The sequence below is a fragment of the Bos mutus genome, chromosome 25, assembly GCF_027580195.1.
Source record: "Bos mutus isolate GX-2022 chromosome 25, NWIPB_WYAK_1.1, whole genome shotgun sequence".
NCBI lineage: Eukaryota > Metazoa > Chordata > Mammalia > Artiodactyla > Bovidae > Bos > Bos mutus.
The window spans coordinates 22,262,314-22,287,595 of record NC_091641.1 but is presented as its reverse complement, the minus strand read 5'-3'; the positions used below and the strand labels follow the sequence as shown (position 1 = coordinate 22,287,595).

At 39.9% G+C, this 25,282-nt stretch overlaps 1 protein-coding gene across 2 annotated transcripts in view; it reads left to right on the top strand.

Annotated features, from left to right (window-relative positions):
• The window catches only part of MOSMO (modulator of smoothened), a 75,803-nt gene that overhangs the window by 27,629 nt on the left and 22,892 nt on the right, over positions 1-25,282 (top strand). The window contains exons 2-3 of one of the 2 annotated variants that reach the window (XR_011462677.1): positions 12,202-12,301; positions 15,691-16,071. The exons of the other annotated variant lie outside the window; for it this stretch is intronic. The gene's annotated coding sequence lies outside the window, so the exon portion shown is untranslated. The remainder of the gene's footprint in view (positions 1-12,201; positions 12,302-15,690; positions 16,072-25,282) is intronic. 2 annotated transcript variants of the gene reach the window in all.

The following is a 25,282-nucleotide window of genomic DNA, read 5'->3' as shown; positions in this document are numbered from 1 at the left end:
GGACACAGCTGAACAACTAACACTTTCACTTTCACATCAGTGTCATAGATAAGCTGCTGAACCCTGGTCTTTTTTTTTTTTTTTATTTGACTACATTAGGTCTTAGTTGCAGATTGCAGGATCTTTCGTTGTGGCATGCAGGCTCTCTAGTTGTGGTGTGGGCTTAGCTGCCCCACAGCATGTGGGATCTTAGTCCCCTGACCAGGGATGGAAGCTGTGTCACCTGCATAAGAAGGTGGATTCTTAACCACTGGACCACCAAGGAAGTCCCCTGGACCCTGGTCTTTAAAGAGAGAGAATCCGGGGCTTACCTGGCAGTTGAGTGGTTAAGACTCTGTTCTTCAGATGCAGGGAGGCACAGCTTTGATCCTTGGTCAGGGAACTAAGATCCGTCATGCCACACATCTTGGCCAAAAAAATTGAGAGCAGATGCTGACATCAGAAGTGCATAATTAATACTTTGTAAGTATCAGATGGTGGTTTTGTTTGTTTTTAAAATGGTCATTTTTCCTGCTTCATCAAAAGACATTCTTTTTTTAAAATAATTTTATTTATTCATTCTTTTTTGTCTGTGTTGGGTCTTCACTGCTGCCTGGGCCCTTCTCCAGCTTTAGTGAGCTGGGGCCTCCTCTCAGCTGCGGTGCTCAGGCTTCCCATTGCAGAGCAAGTGCTTTAGGGCTTGTGGGCTCCAGCAGTTGTGGCTTCTGGGCTCCAGAGCATAGTCTCAATATTTGTGGCACACGGATTCATTTGTTCCACAGCACGTAGAATCCTCCCAGACCGGACCCTTCACCACTGAGCCACCAGGGAACCCCCAGAAGGGTGTTTTAAACTCATTTCTAAAAATAACATTAAGTTGATGCATAGTTGATTAACAGTATTACTTTCAGGTGTATGCATATTGATTCAACGTTTTATAGATATGCTCCGTTAAAAACTTACTACAATATAATGGCTATAATTCCTGGTGCTAAACAATATATCCTTGTTGCTTATCTATTTTATATAGCTGCTTATAGTTTTTAATCCCATACTCCTAATTTTCCCCTCTTCCCTTTGGTAACCACTAGTTTTTCTATATCCATGACTCTATTTCCTTTTTCAAATTACCCTTTAAAAAAAAATTTTTTTAGGTTATTTTTATTTTTGGCTGCACTGGGTCGTCGTTGCTGTGCGCAGGCTTTCTCTAGTTGCAGCAAGCAGCAGCTGCCCTCGTTGTAAGGTGTGGGCTTCTCGTTGTGGCGGTTTCTCTTGTTGCAGAGCAGAGCACTAGGGCTCATGGGCTCTGTGGTTGTGTCAGTAGAGCTTAGTTGCCCCACAGCGTGTGGAATCTCGCTAGAGCAGGAATCAAACCCATGTCCCCTGCATTGGCAGGTAGATTCTTAACCAGTGGACCACCAGGGAAGTCCTAAATTACCTTTTACTATACTGAACCTCTTTCTTGTAGGAATTGTTATATATAATCTTCTTGAGGCTTCCCAGCTGGTGTTAGTGATAAAGAATCTGCCTGCCAATGCAAGAAATGCAATAAGCTCGGGTTCAGTCCCTGGGTCAGGAATATTTCCTAGGAAATGGTACCCACTCCAGTTTTCTTGCCTGGAAAATTCCGTGGGCAGAGGAGCCTGGCAGGCTACAGTCCATGGGGCCACAAAGAGCAACATGACTGAGCTATTGCACCATATATATACTCTTCTTAGTCATATTTCCTTTAATTTTTTTTTCTAAAACTGTATTTTCCCAAAGGTGATAAATAATATTTCATGTTCTACATTTACTTTCCATTTACCATTGCATCACTACTATATATGTGAATTAGTACGTATGATCAGAGTATTACTTCCTTTACACTTTCTGTGATGCTCATGTTTTTAAAAGTTATAAAGTACAGATCGTTAAGTGTAAATTCCTACCATTTTGAATACTTGCAAGTTCAAAAGAATTTTTTTCCCAAGGCTGTTAGGTATGTGTATGACTCATAACATGAAACAGGGTTGCCTGTTCTTTCTCAATTAAGTTGACATTTAAAGTCTTCTGGTCTTTCCTGTCTGTACTTAGCTGCTCAGTTGTGTCCGACTCTTTGCAACCCTATGGACTGTAGCACGCCAGATTTTTCTCCTGGCAAGACAGGAGTGGGTTGCCATTTCCTCCTCCAGGGGATCTTCCCAACCCAGGGATCAAACTCAGGTCTCCCGTATTGCAGGCAGATTCTTTACTGTCTGATCCACCAGGGAAGCCCCTTATCTGTCTAGGGGAAAAATATCTAACATAGTTTAATGTCATATAGATTATCATAGATCTTACAATTTGGGAAAATTCTCCTTTCTTCAATCTCCTTTCCAGTTTTAAAGCTTTTACCTCTCCTTTCAGTGTGCCACCAAAATGTAGTTTGGTAATCAGTTGATTTGAACTTTAGACACTAAAATCTTCTGGACAGAAAATGCTGTTGTGTTCTTAAGGGCTTTTCCTCAGTTATTTGGACCTCTCATAGAAATTTTGAAATCACTGGATTGTTAAACAGCTTCACACAAAAATTTATGTTTGGCTATAAAGACCATTTTCTCAGATTCCTTCCCCGTAAACCCATGTTTCTCTGTCCAGCCCCCCAGGTTTGGGATGTTTCCTAGCAAAATTGTTTCTGATATCCATTCTTATATTAGAAGAAATCTATTCAAAGTGTGTCACCATGTTGCTTTGGACTCCATACGGAATTCATACTATCTGCTCAAACTTCATCCAGATTCAGAATTGGTTAGAGTGCTCTGAGCCTCAGTATTCTCTTGGGTCTTTTATTTTGCAGACTTACCTGTAGATTGACTATTCACTGCGGTTCAGAACCTATCATGCATCTCTGCAGGAAAAGGTTCAAATGCAGTTGTATGTGAAAATCAAAACTTTATTTTTCCAACAGGGTAAACGTGTATCTCTATGTAAAGCTAAACCAGCTAAGGCAGGTCACTGTTTTTCCACTTGAAAACTTGCTTCAAGTGTCATAACATGAGTGTTTCATGCATATTTCTAGGCAAATTATGTACCAGTGCCTTTCTCTTTACAATTAAAGATTTCCAGTTCAGAACTTTTTTTTTAAGTATTCTGTTGAGCTGACAAATGGTCACAAAAGTGATTCTGACTTAACTTATTCCATTTTTTACAAAGTATTTTTTACCTACTCTAGGATAAGATGCAATAAAGACTCAGTTTTAGTGAAAGCGACAAACAAACAGTTAGTTGGAATTCAGTAAGAAGAGTGCTAGCTCAGTTCAGTCGTTCAGTCGTGTCCGACTCTTTTACAACCCCATAAATCTCAGCACGCCAGGCCTCCCTGTCCATCACCAACTCCCACAGTTCACTCAGACTCACATCCATCGAGTCAGTGATGCCATCCAGCCATCTCATCCTCTGTCATCCCCTCCTCCTCCTGCCCCCAATCCCTCCCAGCATCAGAGTCTTTTCCAATGAGTCAACTCTTCGCATGAGGTGGCCAAAGTACTGAGTTTCAGCTTTAGCATCATTCCTTCCAAAGAAATCCCAGGGCTGATCTCCTTCAGAATGGACTGGTTGGATCTCCTTGCAGTCCAAGGGACCCTCAAGAGTCTTCTCCAACACCACAGTTCAAAAGCATCAATTCTTTGGCCCTCAGCCTTCTTCACAGTCCAACTCTCACATGCATACATGACCACAGGAAAAACCATAGCCTTGACTAGACGGACCTTTGTTGGCAAAGTAATGTCTCTGCTTTTGAATGTGCTATCTAGGTTGGTCATAACTTTCCTTCCAAGGAGTAAGCGTCTTTTAATTTCATGGCTGCAGTCACCATCTGCAGTGATTTTGGAGCCCCCCAAAATAAAGTCTGACACTGTTTTCACTGTTTCCCCATCTATTTCCCATGAAGTGATGGGACCGGATGCCATGATCTTCGTTTTCTGAATGTTGAGCTTTAAGCCAACTTTTTCATGCTCCTCTTTCACTTTCATCAAGAGGCTTTTGAGTTCCTCTTCACTTTCTGCCATAAGGGTGGTGTCATCTGCATATCTGAGGTTATTGATATTTCTCCCGGCAATCTTGATTCCAGCTTGTGTTCCTTCCAGTCAAGCGTTTCCATGATGTGCTCTGCATATAAGTTAAATAAGCAGGGTGACAATATATATCCTTGACATGCTCCTTTTCCTATTTGGAACCAGTCTGTTGTTCCATGTCCAGTTCTAACTATTGCTTCCTGACCTGCATACAGATTTCTCAAGAGGCAGGTCAGGTGGTCTGGTATTCCCATCTCTTTCAGAATTTTCCACAGTTTATTGTGATCCACACAGTCAAAGGCTTTGGCATAGTCAGTAAAGCAGAAATAGATGTTTTTCTGGAACTCTCTTGCTTTTTCCATGATCCAGCAGATGTTGGCAATTTGATCTCTGGTTCCTCTGCCTTTTCTAAAACCAGCTTGAACATCAGGAAGTTCACGGTTCACGTATTGCTGAAGCCTGTCTTGGAGAATTTTAAGCATTACTTTACTAGCATGTGAGATGAGTGCAATTGTGCGGTAGTTTGAGCATTCTTTGGCATTGCCTTTCTGAAGTTGAACAGCATTATCAAGCTGAAGTTGAACGGTTCTGTGAAGACCTACAAGACCTTTTAGAACTAACACCCAAAAAAGATGTCCTTTTCATTTTACAGGACTGGAATGCAAAAGTAGGAAGTCAAGAAACACCTGGAGTAACAGGCAAATTCGGCCTTGGAATATGGAATGAAGCAGGGCAAAGACTAATAGAGTTTTGCCAAGAAAATGCACTGGTCAGAACAAACACCCTCTTCAAACAACACAAGGGAAGACTCTACACATGGACGTCACCAGATGGTCAACACCAAAATCAGATTGATTATATTCTTTGCAGCCAAAGATGGAGAAGCTCTATACAGTCAACAAAAACAAGACCAGGAGCTGACTGTGGCTCAGATCATGAACTCCTTATTACCAAATTCAGACTTAAATTGAAGAAAGTAGGGAAAACCACTAGACCATTCAGGTATGACCTAAATCAGATCCCTTATGATTATACAGTGGAAGTGAGAAATACATTTAAGGGCCTAGATCTGATAGATAGAGTGCCTGATGAACTATGGAATGAGGTTCGTAACATTGTACAGGAGACAGGGATCAAGACCATCCCCATGGAAAAGAAATGCAAAAAAGCAAGATGGCTGTCTGGGGAGGCCTTACACATAGCTGTGAAAAGAAAAGAAGCGAAAAGCAAAGGAGAAAAGGAAAGATATAAGCATGTGAATGCAGAATTCCAAAGAATAGCAAGAAGAGATAAGAAAGCCTTCCTCAGCAATCAATGCAAAGAAATAGAAGAAAACAACAGAATGGAAAAGACTAGAGATCTCTTCAAGAAAATTAGAGATACCAAGGGAACGTTTCATGCAAAGATGGGCTCGATAAAGGACAGAAATGGTATGGACCTAACAGAAGCAGAAGATATTAAGAAGAGGTGGCAAGAATACACAGAAGTACTGTACAAAAAAGATATTCACAACCAAGATAATCACGATGGTGTGATCACTCACCTAGAGCCAGACATCCTGGAATGTGAAGTCAAGTGGGCTTTAGAAAGCACCACTACGAACAAAGCTGATGGAGGTGATGGAATTCCAGTTGAGCTATTTCAAATCCGGAAAGATGATGCTGTGAAAGTACTGCACTCAACATGCCAGCAAATTTGGAAAACTCAGCAGTGGCCACAGGACTGGAAAAGGTCAGTTTTCATTCCAATCCCAAAGAAAGGCAATGCCAAAGAATGCTCAAACTGCCGCACAATTGCACTCATCTCACATGCTAGAAGAGTGCTAAAATAGTAGTAAATGCATATTGCTGTGGGAGCACACTGGAATGCCTCTAACTCAGGCTTGAAATGTTAGAAATGGCTAGGAACATGGAAGAGTGACATCTAAAGAATAAGTTGATCTAAAGAATAAGTTGACCAGAGACGGAAGGATGTAAGAGTGTTCCAGGTAGAAGGAAAAGCAAGTTTAAAGTCTCAGAAGTTTGTTTTGTTTGTTTGTTTGTTTTAAAGTTGTATTTGGGGAACCTGAAAGCTCAGTGTGCCTGATTACTGTAGTTTGAAGGGAAGAGTAGTGTCAAGGATGATGGGGAAATAGGGACTAGATGATGAAGAGCTTATTTTTTCCATCTCTTTCTTTAAAAAAAAAAAACAGATTTATTGAGATATTTTGCGTGCTACATAGTGCGTCCCTTTAAAGTGTACAATTTTTAGTATATTCAGTGTTGTACAACCATCACCAGTCAGCTTTAGAACATTTTTGTCACCTCTGAAAGAAACCCTGTGCCCTCAACTATCACCACCCCCTCAAATATTCCAGCCCTAACCTATTCTGCAGGTTTTATGTAAATAGAATCATATAACCCTTTTGTGACTGGCTTCTTTCCTGTTTATCCAATGTCATAACATGTATCAGTATTTCACTTCTTTTTATGGCCAAATAATGTTCCATTGTATAGATAAACTTCATTTTGTTCAGTAATTCATCAATTGATGAGCATTTGGGTTGTTTCTACCTTTTGTAGCTATTATGAGTGATGCTACTATGAACACTAACATACACATTTTTATGTGGACATATGTTTTCAGTTCTCTTGCTTTCCTAGGAGTGAAATTGCTTGATCATATCTTTTTTTTTTTTTTTTTTTACTTAAAAGCTTCTTTTATTTTTTTAATTTTATTTTATTTTTAAACTTTACAATATTGTATTAGTTTTGCCAAATATCGAAATGAATCCGCCACAGGTATACCTGTGTTCCCCATCCTGAACCCTCCTCCCTCCTCCCTCCCCATACCCTCCCTCTGGGTATGGATTGCAGCCATTCTGACTGGCGTGAAATGGTACCTCATAGTGGTTTTGATTTGCATTTCTCTGATAATGAGTGATGTTGAGCATCTTTTCATGTGTTTGTTAGCCATCTGTATGTCTTCTTTGGAGAAATGTCTATTTAGTTCTTTGGCCCATTTTTTGATTGGGTCATTTATTTTTCTGGAGTTGAGCTGTAGGAGTTGCTTGTATATTTTTGAGATTAGTTGTTTGTCCATTGCTTCATTTGCTATTATTTTCTCCCATTCTGAAGGCTGTCTTTTCACCTTGCTAATAGTTTCCTTTGATGTGCAGAAGCTTTTAAGTTTAATTAGGTCCCATTTGTTTATTTTTGCTTTTATTTCCAATCTTCTGGGAGGTGGGTCATAGAGGATCCTGCTGTGATGTATGTCGGAGAGTGTTTTGCCTATGTTCTCCTCTAGGAGTTTTATAGTTTCTGGTCTTAGGTTGAGATCTTTAATCCGTTTTGAGTTTATTTTTGTGTATGGTGTTAGAAAGTGTTCTAGTTTCATTCTTTTACAAGCGGTTGACCAGTTTTCCCAGCACCACTTGTTAAAGAGATTGTCTTTAATCCATTGTATATTCTTGCCTCCTTTGTCAAAGATAAGGTGTCCATATGTGTGTGGATTTATCTCTGGGCTTTCTATTTTGTTCCATTGTTGATCATATCTTTATGTGGAACTGACAGGCTGTTTTCCAAAGTGGTTGCACCAATGTACATTTCTACCAACAATGTATGAGGATTCTGATTTCTCTACATTTCACCAATACTTGTTACTTGTGTTTTTGATTATAGCCATCCTAGTGGATATGAAGTAGTTTGTCATTGTGCTTTTGATTTCCATTTCCCTGATGACTAATAATGGTAAGCACTTTTCATATGCTTTTGGCCATTTCTATTCTGTCTTTGGAAAAATGTCTGATCCTCTGCCCATTTTTATATTGAATTGTCTTTTTATTATTGAGTTATAAAAGATAATTATTAGACATTTGACTTGAAAATATTTTCCTCTGTCCTGTGGGTTATCTTTTCACTTTCTTCATGGAATCCTTTGATGCACAGATGTTTTTAACTGTGAAGTCCATTCTATCTACTGTTTGTTTTATTGCTTGTGCTTTTGATGTCATATCTAAGAATCCATTGTCATGAAGGTCTTTTCCTGAGTTTCTTCTCAGAGATTTAACTGTTACATTCAGATTTCTTTTCAATTTTGAGTTAATTTTTGTATATGGTGTGAAGCAAGAGTCTGCATTTATTTTTTCACATATGTCCCATCACTACTTGTTGAAAAGACTATTCTTTCTTCACTGAATAGTCTTGGCACTGTTGTTAAAAATCAGCTGGCCATAAATGTGAGTGTTTATTTTGGGACTGTCAATTCTACTCCATTGATCACTGTCTGTCTTTGTGCCATTGTTACACAGTCTTGATTACTATAGTTTTATAGTAGATTTTGAAATCAAAAAGTGTATCTTTGAACTTTGTTCTTTTTCAAGATGTTTGTGACCATTCGTAAGTCCCTTGTATTTCCATATAAATTTTAGGGTCATCTTATTGATTGTTACAACAGAAAACAAAAAACCCATCGGGGAATTGTGATAAAGATCACATTGAATCTATAAATCAATTGGGCAACTATTATCTAATAAATCTTCCAATCCATGGGTATGGGACATCTTACTATCTATTTAAAACTTTGTTAATTTCAGCAACATTTTGTAGTGTTCAGTGTAAAAGAGTTATAGTTAAAAAAATTTTTTAGTGGCTGACCTCAAGTTTGTAGTGTATATTTATAGCTAATCCAAGGCCTCTTTAAATAATAGTATGTTGAATACCGCTTCAGAGGCAGTGCAGCTACCTTATTATAGAGTATTAAATTCCCAGTTCCTCCTTGCAACATCACTGTCATTCACTTCACTGAATGTTATTACTTTGCACAGACTGTTTTCTTTCTCTCTCTTTTTTTTTTTTTTTTGTCTGTGCTGGGTCGTGCCAGGACTTCTCTAGTTGCAGAGCACAGGCTGTAGAGTTCCTAGGCTTCAGCCATTATGGTGTAAGGGCTTAGTTGCCCCATGGCATGTGGATCTTAGTTCTCTGACCAGGGATCGAACCTGCATCCCCTGCATTGGAAAGTGGATGCTTAACCACTGGACCACCAAGGAAGTCTCTTATATGTTTTTTGATACTTATCCTGCTTGATTTTTTGAGTTTCCTATATCTATGGTTGCCACTTGTCACTAATTTTGGGAAATTCTTGGCCATTACTTCGGATGTTTCTTTTGTTCCTTTTTTTCTTTCTTCTCCTTCTGTGTTCTCACTATGCTATGTTATATCTTTGGTCATTGTCTCACAGCTCTTAGATATTCTATCTTTTTCATTCTCTTTTCTCCTTGCAGTTCAAACACTTTCTATAGACATTTCCAGCTTGCTGATTCTTTCTTCAGCTGTGTGTACTGTATTGATGAGCCCATCAAAGACAGTCTTCATTTCTGTTTCAGGGTTTTTTATTTTATTTATTTTTGGCCGTGCTGGTCTTCACTGCTGCTCCAGCTTTTCTCTAGTTGCAGTGCACAGGCACTCATTGAGGTGGGCTTCTTGCTGTGGAGCATGAACTCTAGGCGCACGGGATTCAGTAGTTGTAGTTGTCCTGTGTCCTCAGTTCTCTGATGGATCTATGAAAAGTTGTTGACATTGAGTTTGTCACTTTCTTGTTCTGTGGGCAAGAGTGACAACATCTGAGTTCCTTACATACTGGTCCAAAAACCAGAAGTTAACCATTTATTTTGTTAAGTTTGTTCCTTAGTGTTTTGTTCTTTTTGCTGTTATTGTAAATGCAATCTTTACTTTCTTAATTTTCAGATTGTTCATTACTAGTATATGGGAACACAATTTTTATATATTGATATTATATCCTACAATCTTTTTACAGTCGTTTATTCTAATAGTGTTTCCATAAATTTATTTTTCTTGCCCAGTTGCCTTAGCTTAACAGTGCGGAATAGAAGCAGCAAGAATAGATATCCTTGTCTTATTCCTGATCTTATGCAGAAACATTCAGTCTTTCTCCATTAAGTATGCTAACACTGATATATGTACATATATCCTACTGTTACATTTATAATATACATGTATGATATTTATCAGGTTGAGGAAGTTCATTTCTATTCCTAGTCTATTCCTATTCTGTATCTACATTTTTGCAAAACTGTGGTATCATATCACAACTAGATGATTGACATTGATGTATTCCACAGATCTTATCTATATTTCCTTACTTTTACTTGTAGTCACTTGTGTTTATGTATTAATAAGTTCTGCAGTTTTATCACCTGTGTAGTTTCATGTGTCCATGTGCTAGACTTAAGAGGAAAACCAAAAGAAAATTTGATCTTGTGGAAGAAGATCTCGATCTTGGGGAGAAAGAGCCCTCAAGAAGAAAGAAATGGTCAGCAGTGTTAGCAAAGTAAAGTTAAATTAGTTTTAAAGATATTTTTAATAGCCTTGGTGAAACATTTTAGTGAAGTGGTAGAGTAAGAGCCTCATTCATAGTGGGTTGAGAAATGACTAATAGGTGAAGTAAGATAGCAGTGGAGATGGAATTTTGCCAGTGAAAGGGAGAGGGAGGTAAGTTAAATAGAAAAGAATGTGGGGTCTGGGGTGGGTCAGTTTTAGCTAGAGAAGAGTTGAGCTTATCTTGATGGTACTAAGGAGTCAGTAGAAAGGGAGGGGTTGATAATGCTTCAAAGAGAAGGAATTCTTATTTATTTTTTGCTGCACTAGGTCTTCGTTGCTGCACACAGGCTTTCTCTAGTTGTGGGGCGTGGGGGCTTCTTTCTAGTTGTGGGGAGTGGGGGCTTCTCTTGTTGCAGAAAATGGGCTCTAGGCTCACGGGCTTTAGTAGTTGTGGCACACAGGCATGTGGAATCTTCCCCAACCAGGGATCAAACCCATGTCCCTTGCATTGGCAGGAGGATTCTTAACCACTGGGCTACCAGGAAAGTCTGAGAAGGAATTCCTGTTTGAGTAAGGATCCTGATGATACAAGGCAGAGTGGTAGATAGCATAGCAGAGGGATAGACTTCAGGAGACAAGGTACACTTTCCTTTGTGACAAAAGGAAAGGAAGTAAGAATCAAGCAGATAAAGTTAATTTCTAGATATGATGGTAAAAATTTCAGGGAGTTTACTTCCAGTGGCTTATATTTTCTTTGCAGTGTAATGGAAGGTATCATTTGTTAGGAGTGAAAAGGGGATGATAAGGTTGGAAGTTTTAGGAGAGTGGAAAAGGTTGAGATAGCCACTGTAGAGAGTGGGAGAGAGTGAGCTGGGTAGAAAAGCAGGAAGATTTCTAGGTCATAATGAAGGCCTAGCTGGGCCTATGGGACATAAATTTTTTTAATGATCCCAGTCTTCTGATTATATATTTTTTCCTAGTAGAGTTCAGCAGAGTAAGTGGAGATGTGGGAAAAGGAGATCATTATGTTGATCCAGGGTTGGAGTTTTCCACATGACATTGAATTGATTAAGCATAGTTGTTTAATAGACTTTTAAATCAGACATGTCTCAGTTTTAATCCTATTTTGACCACTAGTGATTTCTGAAGATTACTTATGCTTTTCTAAGCCTCAGTTTCCTAATAATTAAATCAACACCTAATCATATCAATTTTCTAATCATAATAATGCCTCTCTCAGTGATAAGGAATAAAAAAGACAAACAAGTAAGTCCCTTAACACATAGTTTGGCACATAAGTGTTAATAAATAGCAGCTTTTATTGTTATTTGTGGGCCAGTCCTGTCACTTACTAGCTGAATGATCTTAGGCAAGTTTCTTTCCTTTTTATTTGTAAAAAGGACATGACAATACTTGTTGGGAATATGCATTCAGTTGGGTATTTTTTGAAGGGAAAAGAATACAATGGCAGACATATCCTATTCAGCACTCAGTAACTTTGAGTTGAAGCAGAATCTGTAGATTTTTAGAAAATTAAATTGGAAAGTTAGGTGGGAATTTTGGCCTTTGTTTTATAATTAGTAGATAGCCTGTAAAAATTAAGAAAGTAATGATTGCATTTACAATAAAAGCAAAAAGAACAATTAGCAGAGAGATAACATGAAAGTGGTGTTTTGAGGAAATTAATCAGTCATGTGATAGGATCTAAGCCGGATACCAGCCTTTCACAGAGGCCTTCCCTAACCACTCTGAGAATCTAAGATTTGCTTCCTCTTCTTCTTTAACCCCTAACCCCATATAATTTTCTAGGATTATAGTGACATTTGTGACTATCTACAATTCTTTTTTTTTTTCCTTTCTCTCTCCACCAGGATATATTCTTCATGAAAACAAGGATGTTCTTTGCCTTACTGCTGTATCCCAGTACCCAGAAGAGTGCCTTGCCCACAGAAGGCATTTAGTAAATATATGGTGAATAAATGAAATAGAAGGAGGGACTAGAAGAAGAGGAACTAGTTAAGTTATTAGAATAATTTCAATATTAGAAGATCTAGATACAGATGATAGTAGTGTATATGGAAGGAACAAACAAAAATTGCAAAGAAAGAATAATTTTTAATATATTAGAAGGGACAGAATGAGGCAAGCAACAGGATAGTTTCATGATTTCCAAAATGGTGATTGAAGCAGTGACAGTTTCATTATTAAGAGTGTCTGCATTCATCTCCTTTCACAACTTTTTATGTCCGATACTTAGGACAGTGCCTAGCATATATAGTGATGGGCAGTAAATATTTGAATGAATGAAGAAAACCGGGAAATCAGAAAGTTACCTCTTATATGCATTGTGTGTCTGAAGTAATAGTAAGACACCCAAGCAGGTAGAAGATGAGGCTAAAATTCTGTAAAGAATTAAAGGCTTTGGGATTTATGACATTTAAGGGGGAAGATGCAACTAAACAGAAGAGGCAGCCCCAGAGACGGAAGAACACCAGGAGTAGGGTTTCAGGATGGCAAAGACAGAGCCAGGAAGAAGGACGTGCCAGTGTCACAAGCTACAGAAAAGCTAAAGAAAATGAGGACTGGAAAAGATCTTTGGATGTAGAAACTGAGAGGACAAGAACGATCTTGGAAAGAACAACCTACATAGAGCAATTAAGTGAAAATCATGTTACAGAGGGTGTAAGGAATGAGTTAATGAGATAAATTACCCCTCCTCTCCACCTCCCAGAGCTGAAGGTAGAGAAGTGGTAGTACAGTGAATAAGAATCCTCCTGCCAGTGCAGGGGATGAGGGTTTGATGCCTGGTCTGGGAGGATTCCACAAGGCTCAGCGCATCTAAGCCCATGCGCTCCAACTACTGGAGCCTGTTCACTCTTGGGCCTGCAGCCACAACTACTAAGCCCATATGCTGCATCTGCTGGAGTCCACTCGTGTGACAGAGCCTGTCCTCCACAACAAGGGAAGCCACCGCAGTGAGAAGCCTGTGTACCATAGAAAAGAGTAGCTCTGGCTCATTGCAACTAGAGAGAGCGCAACTAAAAATAAATAAACAATTTTTAAAATAAAGGAAGAGAAACAGTGTGGCAGTCTGAATACTCATTTAAAAGAAGTATAGTTTGTTTTGTTTTTTTTTTATATAAAAACATAAACATTACATTTGTAGAGAGAAGAAAGATCCATAGTCTAAGACAGTTATCAAATTTTAGTGTGCATAAGGACAACAAGAGGATTTTACTGGGACTTCCCTGGTGGTCCAGTGGTTAAGACTCTGCATTTCCACTGCAGGAGGCACAGGTTTGGTCCACTGTTCGCTGGTCAGGGAACTAAGATTCCACTTGCCTCATGGCGAAAAAAAAAAAAGAGGATTTTCTTTAAAATGTTCCATATAAGGAGAATCTGATTCAATAGGTCTGAGAACCAGATAATCAGCATTTTAAAACAAGTACCCCCTCCTTGTACTTTCCTGATGGCTCAGCAGTAAAGAGTCCACCTGCCAATGCAGGAGACATGGGTCTGATCCCTGGGTCAGGAAGATACCCTGGAGAAGGATATGGCAACCCACGCCAGTATTCTTGCCTGAGAAATCCCATGGACAGAGGAGCCTGGCGGGCTACAGTCCATGGGGTCTCCAAAGAGTCAGACATCACTTAGCAACTAAAGAACAATGACAGCAAACCCCCTCTACACCCCCCAAGGTGCATACATGCACCATTAAAGAGATGCTGATATGGTTAAATACTAAGACACTCTGGTCCAGGAGGCAACTGAAGTCAAAAGAAAGGGTGGGAAGGAAATTAGGTAAAGGTTAAGCTTAAAGAGATGGGAATACCAGACCACTTTACCTGCCTCCTGAGAAACCTGTATGCATGTCAAGAAGCAACAGTTTGAAATGGACTGGCTCAAAATTGGGAAAGGAGTATGTCATGGCTGTATATTGTCACCCTGCTTATTTAATTTATATGCAGAGTACGTCATGCAAAATGTCAGGTTGGATGAAACACAAGCTGGAATCCAGATTGCCAGGAGAAATACCAATAACCTCAGATATACAGGTGACACCACCCTTACCGCAGAAAGCAGAGGAACTAAAGAGCCTCTTGATGAAGGTCAAAAAGGAGAGTAAAAAAGCTGGCTTAAAACTCAACATTCAGAAAACTAAGATCATGGTATCTGGTCCCATCACTTCGTGACAAATAGATGGGAAAACAATGGAAACAGTGACAGACTTGATCTTCTTGGGCTCCAAAATTACTGCAGATGGTTACTGCAGCCCCAAAATTAAAAGATGCTTGCTCCTTGGAAGTAAAGCTATGACAAACCTGCTGCTGCTGCATCTAAGTCGCTTCAGTCGTGTCCGACTCTGTGCGACCCCATAGATGGCAGCCCACCAGGCTCCACCGTCCCTGGGATTCTCCAGCAAGAATAGTGGAGTGGGCTGCCATTTCCTTCTCCAGTGCACAAAAGTGAAAAGTGAAAGTGAATTTGCTCAGTAGTGTCTGACTCCTAGCGATCCCATGGACTGCAGCCCACCAGGCTCCTCCGTCCATGGGATTTTCCAGGCAAGAGTACTGAAGTGGGCTGCCATTGCCTTCTCCTATGACAAACCTAGGCAGGGTATTAAAAAGCAGAGACGTTCTTTTGCCAACTAAGGTCTGTCTGGTCAAAGCTATGGTTTTTCCATTAGTCATGTATGGATGTGAGAGTTGGACCATAAAGAAGGCTGAATGCCGAAAAAATTGATGCTTTTGAACTGTGGTGTTGGAGAAGACTCTTGAGAGGCCCTGGGACTGCAAGGAGATCAAACCAGTCAATCGTAAAGGAAATCAACCCTGAATATTTATTGGAAGGACTGATGCTGAAGCTTCAATACTTCAGCCACGTGATGCAAAGATCTGACTATTAGAAAAGACCCTGATGCTGGGAAAGATTGAGGCCAGGAGGAGAAGAAGACAACAGAGGACAGGATGGTTGGATGGCATCCCTGACTCAATGGACATGAGTTTGAGCAAGTTCTGGGAGATGGTGATGGACAGGGAAGCCTGGCGTGCTGCAGTCCATGGGGTTGCAGAGTTAGACAGGACAGAGTGACTGAACAACAGGAAAGCTTTGGGAGGGAGGAGTTCATCTCCTTTCAAAGAAATCGGAAGTTACATCAACTATACACAATTAAAAGATCACTATGAAAATTGCTGTTAAGCTCTTAAAACAACAGCAACAATAACAAAAACACACAGGAAGAGGAAGTATAGAGAAATTCTGAGATTATGCACTGAGCTTCACAGATGTTTTCAGGTGAAAACGAGGGCAAATGTGGTTGCTTCATTTACATGACCTCGGTTTTTTTTTTTACCTTTAAGTGAGAAGAAACTTCATCTACTCTGGCCAGGCATAAGAGAATTTGAAAAGAATGGAAAGGTCCAAAACAGCTGCTCTGGGAGATGCAACAGACTCGCCGAGGAGGAATTTAAGCCCCTCTGAGGAGCATTGGGCCTCAGTGTGTAAAGAAACACTCAGTGCAGGAGACACAGGAGATGTGGGTTCAGTCCCTGGTCAGGAAGATACCCTGAAGGAGGGAATGGCAACCCACTCCAGTATCCTTGGCTGAAAAATTCCATGGACAGAGGAGGCTGGCCGGATACAGTCTAAAGGATGACAAAGAGTTGGACACCACTGAGCGGCTAAACATGCATGCACAAGCAGCATTAGGCTTCTGACTGGTGGACCTGACAGTTTTCAAAGTAAGAAATAATCCTAAAAACATGTTTCTTCTCTTGATAATTCATCATGACTCTGTCATCTGGAGATTTACTTACACCTTTTTTTAATGCTTTTAACCTATCTCACTTCATGGAATAATAAACTGCATATACAGAGTATTTTATAAGTATTTAAAATTTACCCTTCAACTCAAAAGATAGTTCCTATATAATTTTCACTCATAATTACATTGATTTTCTCCATACTCAAGTTTTTATGGACTTTGATCACAATTCATATGGTGCTTGCTGGCATTTTACACATGGAGGGTCTTTATTTTCACCTGAGCACCAGAAGTTACCAAGTGAATGCAGGGCCCTGGCCCAGGGCAAAGGAAACCAGTCTGCTCAGCTTTCTCTAGATTTGGATCCGTAGGAATCAGTTGAAACTAAGTGGGAGGAACACCTAGGCACTATGCTGTTTATACTGTATTTAACTTCCTAAATACTTCTAGCAACCCTGTATTATAATGTGTGCACACGTGCCTGCTCAATCGCTTAATCCTTCTTGTGTGACTCTTTGCAACCCCATAGACTGTAGCCCGCCAGGCTTCTCTGCCCATGGGATTCTCCAGGCAGGAATACTGAGTGGGTTGTCAGTTCCTCCCTCAAAGGATCTTCCTCACCCAGGGATTGAACCTGAGTCTCTTGCATTGGCAGGCAGATGCTTTACCACTGAGCCACCCGGGAAGCCCATGTAGATAATAGAAGATCTCTATTTACAAATGAGGAGATAGCCTAAGATGCCTCGATTGCCTCAAATATGTATTCAGTTGAGGTAGGTTTGAGAAATTCTGAAATATCAATTCTCTAAAAATAGTTGTATAGAATGTAACCCCTTGAAAGGGTTTAGTTACCTATTCCCCAAGTTAGGTAGCCAGAAATGTCTTGTTTGTATGAAACATCTTCTCAGTGTTAATAACTAATTTATTAAGCACTTCTGTGTATCACACATTGTCCTAAGCTTTTTATAATATTAAACTCATTTAATCTGCAGTAGCCTGTAAGATAGGTACTCTTTAGCATCTCCATTTTACAGATGAAGAAAGTGAGAGAGGGTAAGTTACTTGCCCGAAGCTGCAGAGCTAGTGACAGTACCCCAAACAGACTTACTATGGCTTACTATGCTGTTAGCCAGTATCCTGTGCTGCCCTTCACTGGCCCTCATGTTAAATAAGGATAGCTTTCAAATAGCTTAACAAGTTATTCTGCATTATCTGATGAACGTATGTTTAATAGCAATAATATAACTAAGTGAAAGGAAAGAATCTGGTGTTTGCTGTAATCTCTTATCACACAGTCAAGATTCTGTCTATCATCTGTAGTTAATTCAGAGTGTGAAGTTTGGGTATTTGAGAAAAATGCCGCATATTTTCTCATGACACTTTACCAGAGTGGGAAAATCACAAGAAGAATAGTATTTGTTTTGGTATTTTTTACCTCCCCTTGTGGCTTGCAGGATCTTAGATCCTGGTCAGAGATTAAACCCAGGCCACAGCAGGGAAACCTCCGAGTCGTAACCTCTGGACCACCAGAGGATTTCCAGAAGAACAATATTTGGACTAGATCTCCCATGACATTTGTATTGGGTTGGCCAAAAAGTTCATTGTTCATTTGTGTTTTCCCATAAGATGTTATAAATAAATTGTATTGAATTCTCTAATGTTGGCTGTGGTCGTTGGTGGGTAGTATAATATTTGGTAACTGACAAAAAAGAATCCACATCATTGCTCACAGCCTTGTCATGGTGAAGGGCCTTGCGTAGCTCAGTGAAGCTATGAGACTTGCCCTGCACGGCCACCCAAGACATACAGGTCATAGTGAAGAGTTCTGACAAAAAATGTGGTCCACTGGAGAAGGAAATGGCAACCCACTCCAGTATTCTTGCCACGAGAACCCCATGAATTGTAAAAAGAGGCAAAAAGATACGACACTGGAAGATGTGCACCACCTCCCCCCACCCCCCCACCCCCGCCCCAGGTTGGAAAGTGTCCGGTTTGCTACTGGGGAAGAGTGGAGGGCAATTTCTACGAGCTCCAGTAAGAACGAAACAGCTGGGCCAAAGCAGGAATGATGCTCAGTTGTGGATGTATCTGGTGGTGAAACTAAAGTCCAATGCTGTAAAGAACAGTATTGCATTGGAATCTGGACTGTTAGGTACATGAATCAAGGTAAATTGGATGTGGTCAAGCAGGAAATGGCAAGAGTGAGAACACATTGCTCATAGCAAACACCCCTTTCCAGCAACATAAGAGCCGACCCAACACATGGACATCACCAGATGGTCAATACCAAAATCAGATTGATTATATTCTTTGCAGCCAAAGACGGAGAAGTGCTATACAGTCAGCAACAATAAGACCTGGTGCTGACTGTGGCTCAGATCAAGAGCTCCTTTTTGCAAAATTCAAACTTAAATTGAAGAAAGCAGGGAAAACTACTAGGCCATTCAGGTATGACCTAAATCAAATCCCTCATGATTATACTGTGAAGGTGACAAATAGATTCAAGGGATTAGACGTGGTAGAGTGCCTGAAGATCTATGAACAGAGGTTTGTAACATTGTACAGGAGGCAGTGACCAAAACCATCCCAAAGAAAAAGAAATGCAGGAAGTCAAAGTGGTTGTCTGAGGAGGCTTTACAAATTGCTGAGAAAAGAGAAGCACAAGGCAAAGGAGAAAAGGAAAGATATACCCGACTGCAGAATTCCACAGAAGAGCAAGGAGATATAAGAAGGCTTTCTTAAGTGAACAATGCAAAGAAACAGAGGAAAACAATAAAATGGGAAAGACTAGAGATCTCTTGAAAATGAGAGATACCAAGGGAACATTTCAGGAAAGAATGGGCATGATAAAGGACAGAAACAGTAAAGACCTAACAGAAGCAGAAAAGATTAAGAAGAGTTGGCAAGAATACACAGAAGAACAATACAAAACAGGCCTTAATGACTCAGATGGCCAGGATGGTGTGCTTACTCCCTTAGAGCCGGACATCCTGTCACGTGAAGTCAAGTGGGCCTTAGGAAGCATCACTATGAACAAAGCTAATGGAGGTGATGGAATTCCAGCTGAGCTACTTAAACTCTAAAAGATAATGCTGCTGAGGTGTTGCACTCAACACGTCAGCAAATTTGGAACTCAGCAGTGGCCAGGATTGGAGGTCAGTTTTCATTCCAGTCCCAAAGAAGGGCAGTGCCAAAGAATGTTCAAACTACCATACAATTATACTCATTTCACATGCTAACTAGGTTATACTCAAAATCCTTCAAGGTAGGTAGGTTTCAGTAGTATGTGAACCAAGAACTTCCAGATACCTACAAGCTGTGTTTCAAAAAGGCTGAAGAACTAGAGATCCAGTTGCCAACATTCATTGGATTAGGGACAAAGCAAAGGAATTCCAGAAAAAAAATCTGCTTCACTGACTACACTAAAAGCTTTGACTGTATGGATCACTACAAACTGTGGAAAATTCTTAGATGGAAATACCAGACCACCTTACCTGTCTCCTGAGAAACCTGTATGTGGGTCAAGAAGCAGCAGTTAGAATGGACTGGTTCAAAATTGGGAAAAGAGTATGAGAAGGCTGTATATGGTCACCCTGTTGACTTATATGCAGAGGGTGTGTATGCTAAGTCACTTCGGTCGTGTCCAACTCTTTGTGATCCTGTGGACTGTAGCCCGCCAGGCTCCTCTGACCATGGAGTTCTCCGGGCAAGAATACTGGAGTGAGTTGCCATGGCCCCCTTCCAGGGGATCTTCTGGACCCAGGGATTGAACCTGCATCTCTTATGTCTCCTGCACTCGCAGGCAGGTTCTTTAAACTAGCACCACGTGGGAAGCCCTACATGCAGAGTACATTACGCAAAATGCCAAACTGAATGAATTACAAGCTGGAATCAAGATTGCTGGGAGAAATTATCAGCAACTCCAATATACAGATGGTATCACTTCAACGGCAGAAAGTGAAGAGGAACTAAAGAGCCTCTTGATGAGAGTGAAAGAGAAGAGTGAAAAAGCTGGCTTGAAACTCAACATTCAAAAACACTGAGGTCACTACATCACTCTACTTAACCCCCTGTATTGCATGTAATTATTTTATATTCTTAGGTTAATCATGTTTCCATTATAGCTTGCAATTGTAATTCAGTTCCATTCAGTTGGTCAGTCATGTCCAACTCTTTGCGACCCCATGGACTGCAGCACCCCAGGCCTCCCTGTCCATCACCAACTCCCTGAGTTTACTCAGACTCATCTCCACTGAGTCAGTGGTACCATCCAACCATCTCATCCTCTGTCGTCCTCTTCTCCTCCCACCTTCAGTCTTTCCCAGCATCAGGGTCTTTTCCAATGAGTCAGTTCTTTGTATCAGGTGGCCAAAGTATTGGAGCTTCAGCTTCAGCATCAGTCCTTCCAGTGAATATTCAGAACTGATTTCCTTTAGGATGGACTAGTTGGATCTCCTTGCAGTCCAGGGGACTCTCGAGAGTCTTCTGCAACACCACAGTTCAAAAACACCAATTCTTCGGCGCTCAGATTTCTTTATAGTCCAACTCTCACATCCATACCTGACTACTGGAAAAAGGATAGCTTTGACTATATGGACCTTTGTTGGCAAAGCAATGTCTCTACTTTTCAACATGCTGTCTAGGTTGGTCATAACTTTTTTCCAAGTAGCAAGTGTCTTTTAAATTCATGGCTGCAATCACCATCTGCAGTGATTTTAGAGCCCAAAAAAATGAAGTCTGTCACTGTTTCCATTATTTCCCCATCTATTTGCCATAAAGTGATGGGACCAGATGCCATGATCTCAGTTTTCTGAATGTTGAGTTTTAAGCTGACTTTTTCACTCTCCTCTTTCACTTTCATCAAGAGGCTCTTTAGTTGGTCTTCGCTTTATGCCATGAGGGTGGTGTCATCTACATGTCTGAGGTTATTTGGTATTTCTCCCAGCAGTCTTGATTCCAACTTGTGCTTAATCCAGCCCAGCATTTCCCTTGATGTACTCTGCATATAAGTTAAATAAGCAGGGTGACAGTATACAGCTTTGACGTATTCCTTTTCCTATTTGGAACCAGTCTGTTGTTCCATGTCTAGTTCTAATTGTTGCTTCCTGACCTGCATACAGATTTCTCAAGAGGCAGGTCAGCTGGTCTGGTATTCCCATCTCTTGAAGAATTTTCTACAGTTTGTTGTGATCCACACAGTCAGAGGCTTTGGCATAGTGATTAAAGCAGAAATAGACATTTTTCTGGAGCTCTCTTGCTTTTTCCATGATCCAGCGGATGTTGGCAATTTGATCTCTGGTTCCTCTGCCTTTTCTAAAACCTTGAACATCTGGAAGTTCATGGTTCACGTATTGCTGAAGCCTGGCTTGGAGAATTTTAAACATTACTAGCGTGTGAGATTGTGCAGTAGATTGAGCATTCTTTGGCATTACCTTTCTTTGGAATTGGAATGAAAACTGATCTTTTCCAAAAGTCCTGTGGCCACTGCTGAATTTTCCAAATTTGCTGGCATAATGAGTGCAGCACTTTCACAGCATCATCTTTCAGGATTTGAAATAGCTCAACTGGAATTTCATTACCCCCACTAGTTTTGTTTGTAGTGATGCTTCCTGAGGCCCACTTGATTTCTCATTCCAGGATGTCTGGCTGTATGTGAGAGAACACACCATCATGATTATCTGGGTCATGAAGATCTTTTTTGTACAGTTCTTCAGTGTATTCTTGCCACCTCTTAATATCGTCTGCTTCTGTTAGGTCCATACCATTTCTGTCCTTTATTGTGCCCACCTTTGCATGAAATGTTCCCTTGGTATCTCTAATTTTCTTGAAGAGATCTCTAGTCTTTCCCATTCTATTGTTTTCCTCTATTTCTTTGCACTGATCACTGAGGAGGGCGTTCTTATCTCTCCTTGCTATTCTTTGGGAATATATACCCATCTGCATTCAAATGGATATATCTTTCCTTTTCTCCTTTGCCTTCGCTTCTCTTCTTTTCACAGCTATTTGTAAGGCCTCCTCAGACAACCATTTTGCCTTTTTGCATTTCTTTTTCTTGCAGATGGTCTTCATCCCTGCCTCCTGTACAATGTCACGAATCTCCGTCCATAGTTCTTCAGGCACTCTGTCTATCATATCTAATCCCTTGAATCTGTTTGTCACTTCCACTGTATAATTGTAAGGGATTTGATTTAGGTCATACATGCTCTAGTGGTTTTCCTTACTTTCTTCGATTTAAGTCTGAATTTGGCAATAAGGAGCTCATGATCTGAGCCACAGTCAGCTCCCTGTCTTGTTTTTGCTGACTGTATAGAGCTTCTCCATCTTTGGCTGCAAAGAATATAATCAATCTGATTTTGGTATTGACCATCTGGTGATGTCCAAGTGTAGAGTCTTCTCTTGTGTTGTTGGAAGAGGGTGCTTGTTTTGACCAGTGCGTTCTCTTGGCAAACTCTTGTTATCCTTTGCCTTGCTTCATTCTGTACTCCAAGGCCAAATTTTCCTGTTACTCCAGGTGTTTCTTGACTTCCTACTTTTGAATTCCAGTCCCTTATAATAAAACGGATATCTTTTTTGGGTGTTCTAGAAGGTTTTGTAGATCTTCACAGAACCGTTCAACTTCAGCTTCTTCAGCGTTACTGGTCTAGGCATAGACTTGGATTACTGTGATACTGAATGGTTTGCCTCAGAAACATCATTCTGTCGTTTTTGAGATTGCATCTAAGTACTGCATTTCAGACTCTTCTGTTGACTATGATGGCTACTCCATTTCTTCTAAGGGATTCTTGCCCACAGTAGCAGATATAATGGTCATCTGAGTTAAATTCACCCATTCCAGTCCATTTTAGTTCACTGATTCCTAAAATGTCGACGTTCACTCTTGCCATCTCCTGTTTGACCACTTCAATTTGCCTTGATTCATGGACCTGACATTCCAGGTTCCTTTGCAATATTGCTCTTTACAGCATAGGACTTTACTTCCATCACCAGTCACATCCACAGCTGGGTGGTGGTTTTGCTTTGGCTCCCTTCATTCTTTCTGGAGTTATTTCTCCACTGATCTCCAGGAGCATATTGGGCACCTACCGACCTGAGGAGTTCATCTTTCAGTGTCCTATCTTTTTGCCTTTTCATACTGTTCATGGGGTTCTCAAGGCAAGAATACTGAAGTGATTTGCCATTCCCTTCTCCGGTGGACCACATTTTGTCAGAACTCTCCACTATGACCTGTCCATCTTGGGTGGCCCTACACAGCATGGCTCATAGTTTCATTGAGTTAGACAAGGCTGTGGTCCATGTGATCAGATTGGTTAGTTATCTGTGATTATGGCAATTGTAATTATCTTTTATTTTTTGTGTGGCTATTGATTATGACAACTGATAAACATCTTTTACTATTGTGATAATATAATAAGTATTATTCAGTTAATACCACTGTATCATGATTCTTCAACAGAAAATAGTAGAATTGTATATCACTAAAACTTCCTTTAATAGAAAAACTTATCACCATTTAAAATCCACATGCATAACGGAATGATCTTGAATTTTTTAAAAAATACAGATGCCTCCAGGTATGTTTCTAATGAGCAGCCATGTTTAAAAACAACTAGACTATATGATGACCTTTTATTTTTATCTAGTTTGTTTCACTTTTCCTATTTTACATTCAGTGTTCTCATTTTATTTATGTTTTCAAATCTCTCCATATCTTTATTTTTGTTATTGTTCTTTCTCAAGCCTAGTAGAAAAGCTTGTGTCTGTGTATATATAATATGTATAATATATTTTAAAACATTTATGAAATTTTACCTAGCTAACAAATTTTATGACATTTTGATTCCACTTTTTTGACTTAGTGTGAATAGAATGCTAGATTTCTAATATATGTTCACTCAAAATTTTTATGTAGTTCCATGTATTTTAACATCTAGTATTACTGCTAAAAATCTAGAAAATTTATAATCTTAGTGATTAAAAAAAATTGAATGAGTCTTGAAACTTCTAATGCATTTCTGAGAAAATAGAGAAATACTATGTTATACAAAAAGAAAAAGTAGTTAACAGGTGATATAGTAGTACTAACTAAAGTACAGGTTTTGTTCAAATTTCACAGAATTTTACGCTCATGTCTATTATTTGTTTTCATACCGTATTTAAGACTCCATATTATATTTAATTGTGTTGAGCAGCTTCAGCTACATGCAGCACATTCTGGTAAATTCTCTTCATTTTTATTCTTTTACAGATATTTTCTAATTTTCCTTATTATGACTTCTTAGATACACCCATTACTTAAATTGGATATTTAATTTCCAAATGCATGGGATATTGTTTAAATTATCTTTAATATTAATTTCTCATTTTGATAGTAATTTCTCATTTAAATGCTTTCTTCTCTGCAATTACCCTCTGTTTTTTTCAGTCTAACTTAAGGCTTTCAATAGCTAAGTCAAAGATCTCTCTTGGTAAATGTCACATTGACTTGAAAATATGTGGGTTATTTTCAAATATCTTTTGATACTGATTTCTAACATAATTCCGCGATGATAAGAGAACTGACTCTGTATGATTTCAGTATCTTTCTCAGTTCAGTTCAGTTGCTCAGTCGTGTCCGACTCTTTGCGACCCCATGGACTGCAGCACACCAGGCTTCCCTGTCCATTACCAACTCCCAGAGCTTGTTCAAACTCATGTCCATTGAGTCAGTGATATCATCAGCCATCTTACCCTCTGTCATCCTCTTCTTCTCCTGCCTTCGATCTTTCCCAGCATCAGAGTCTTTGCCAATGAGTCAGTTCTTCGCATCAGGTGGAACTGATTGGAGAACTCCAATACTTTGGAGCTTCAGCTCCAACATCAGTCTTTCCAATGAATATTCAGGACTGATTTCCTTTAGGATGGACTGGTTGGTTGTCCTTGCAGTCCAAGGGACTCTTAAGAGTCTTCTCCAACACCACAGTTCAAAAGCATCAATTCTTCAGCACTCAGCTTTCTTTATGGTCCATCTCTCACATCCATACCTGACCACTGGAAAAACCATAGCTTTGACTATACGGACCTTTGTCGGCCAAGTAGTGTCTCTGCTTTTTAATATGTTCTCTAGGTTTGTCATAGCTTTTCTTCCATTGAGCAAGCATCTTTTACTTTCATGGCTGCAGTCACCATCTGCTGTGATTTTGTGGGACCAG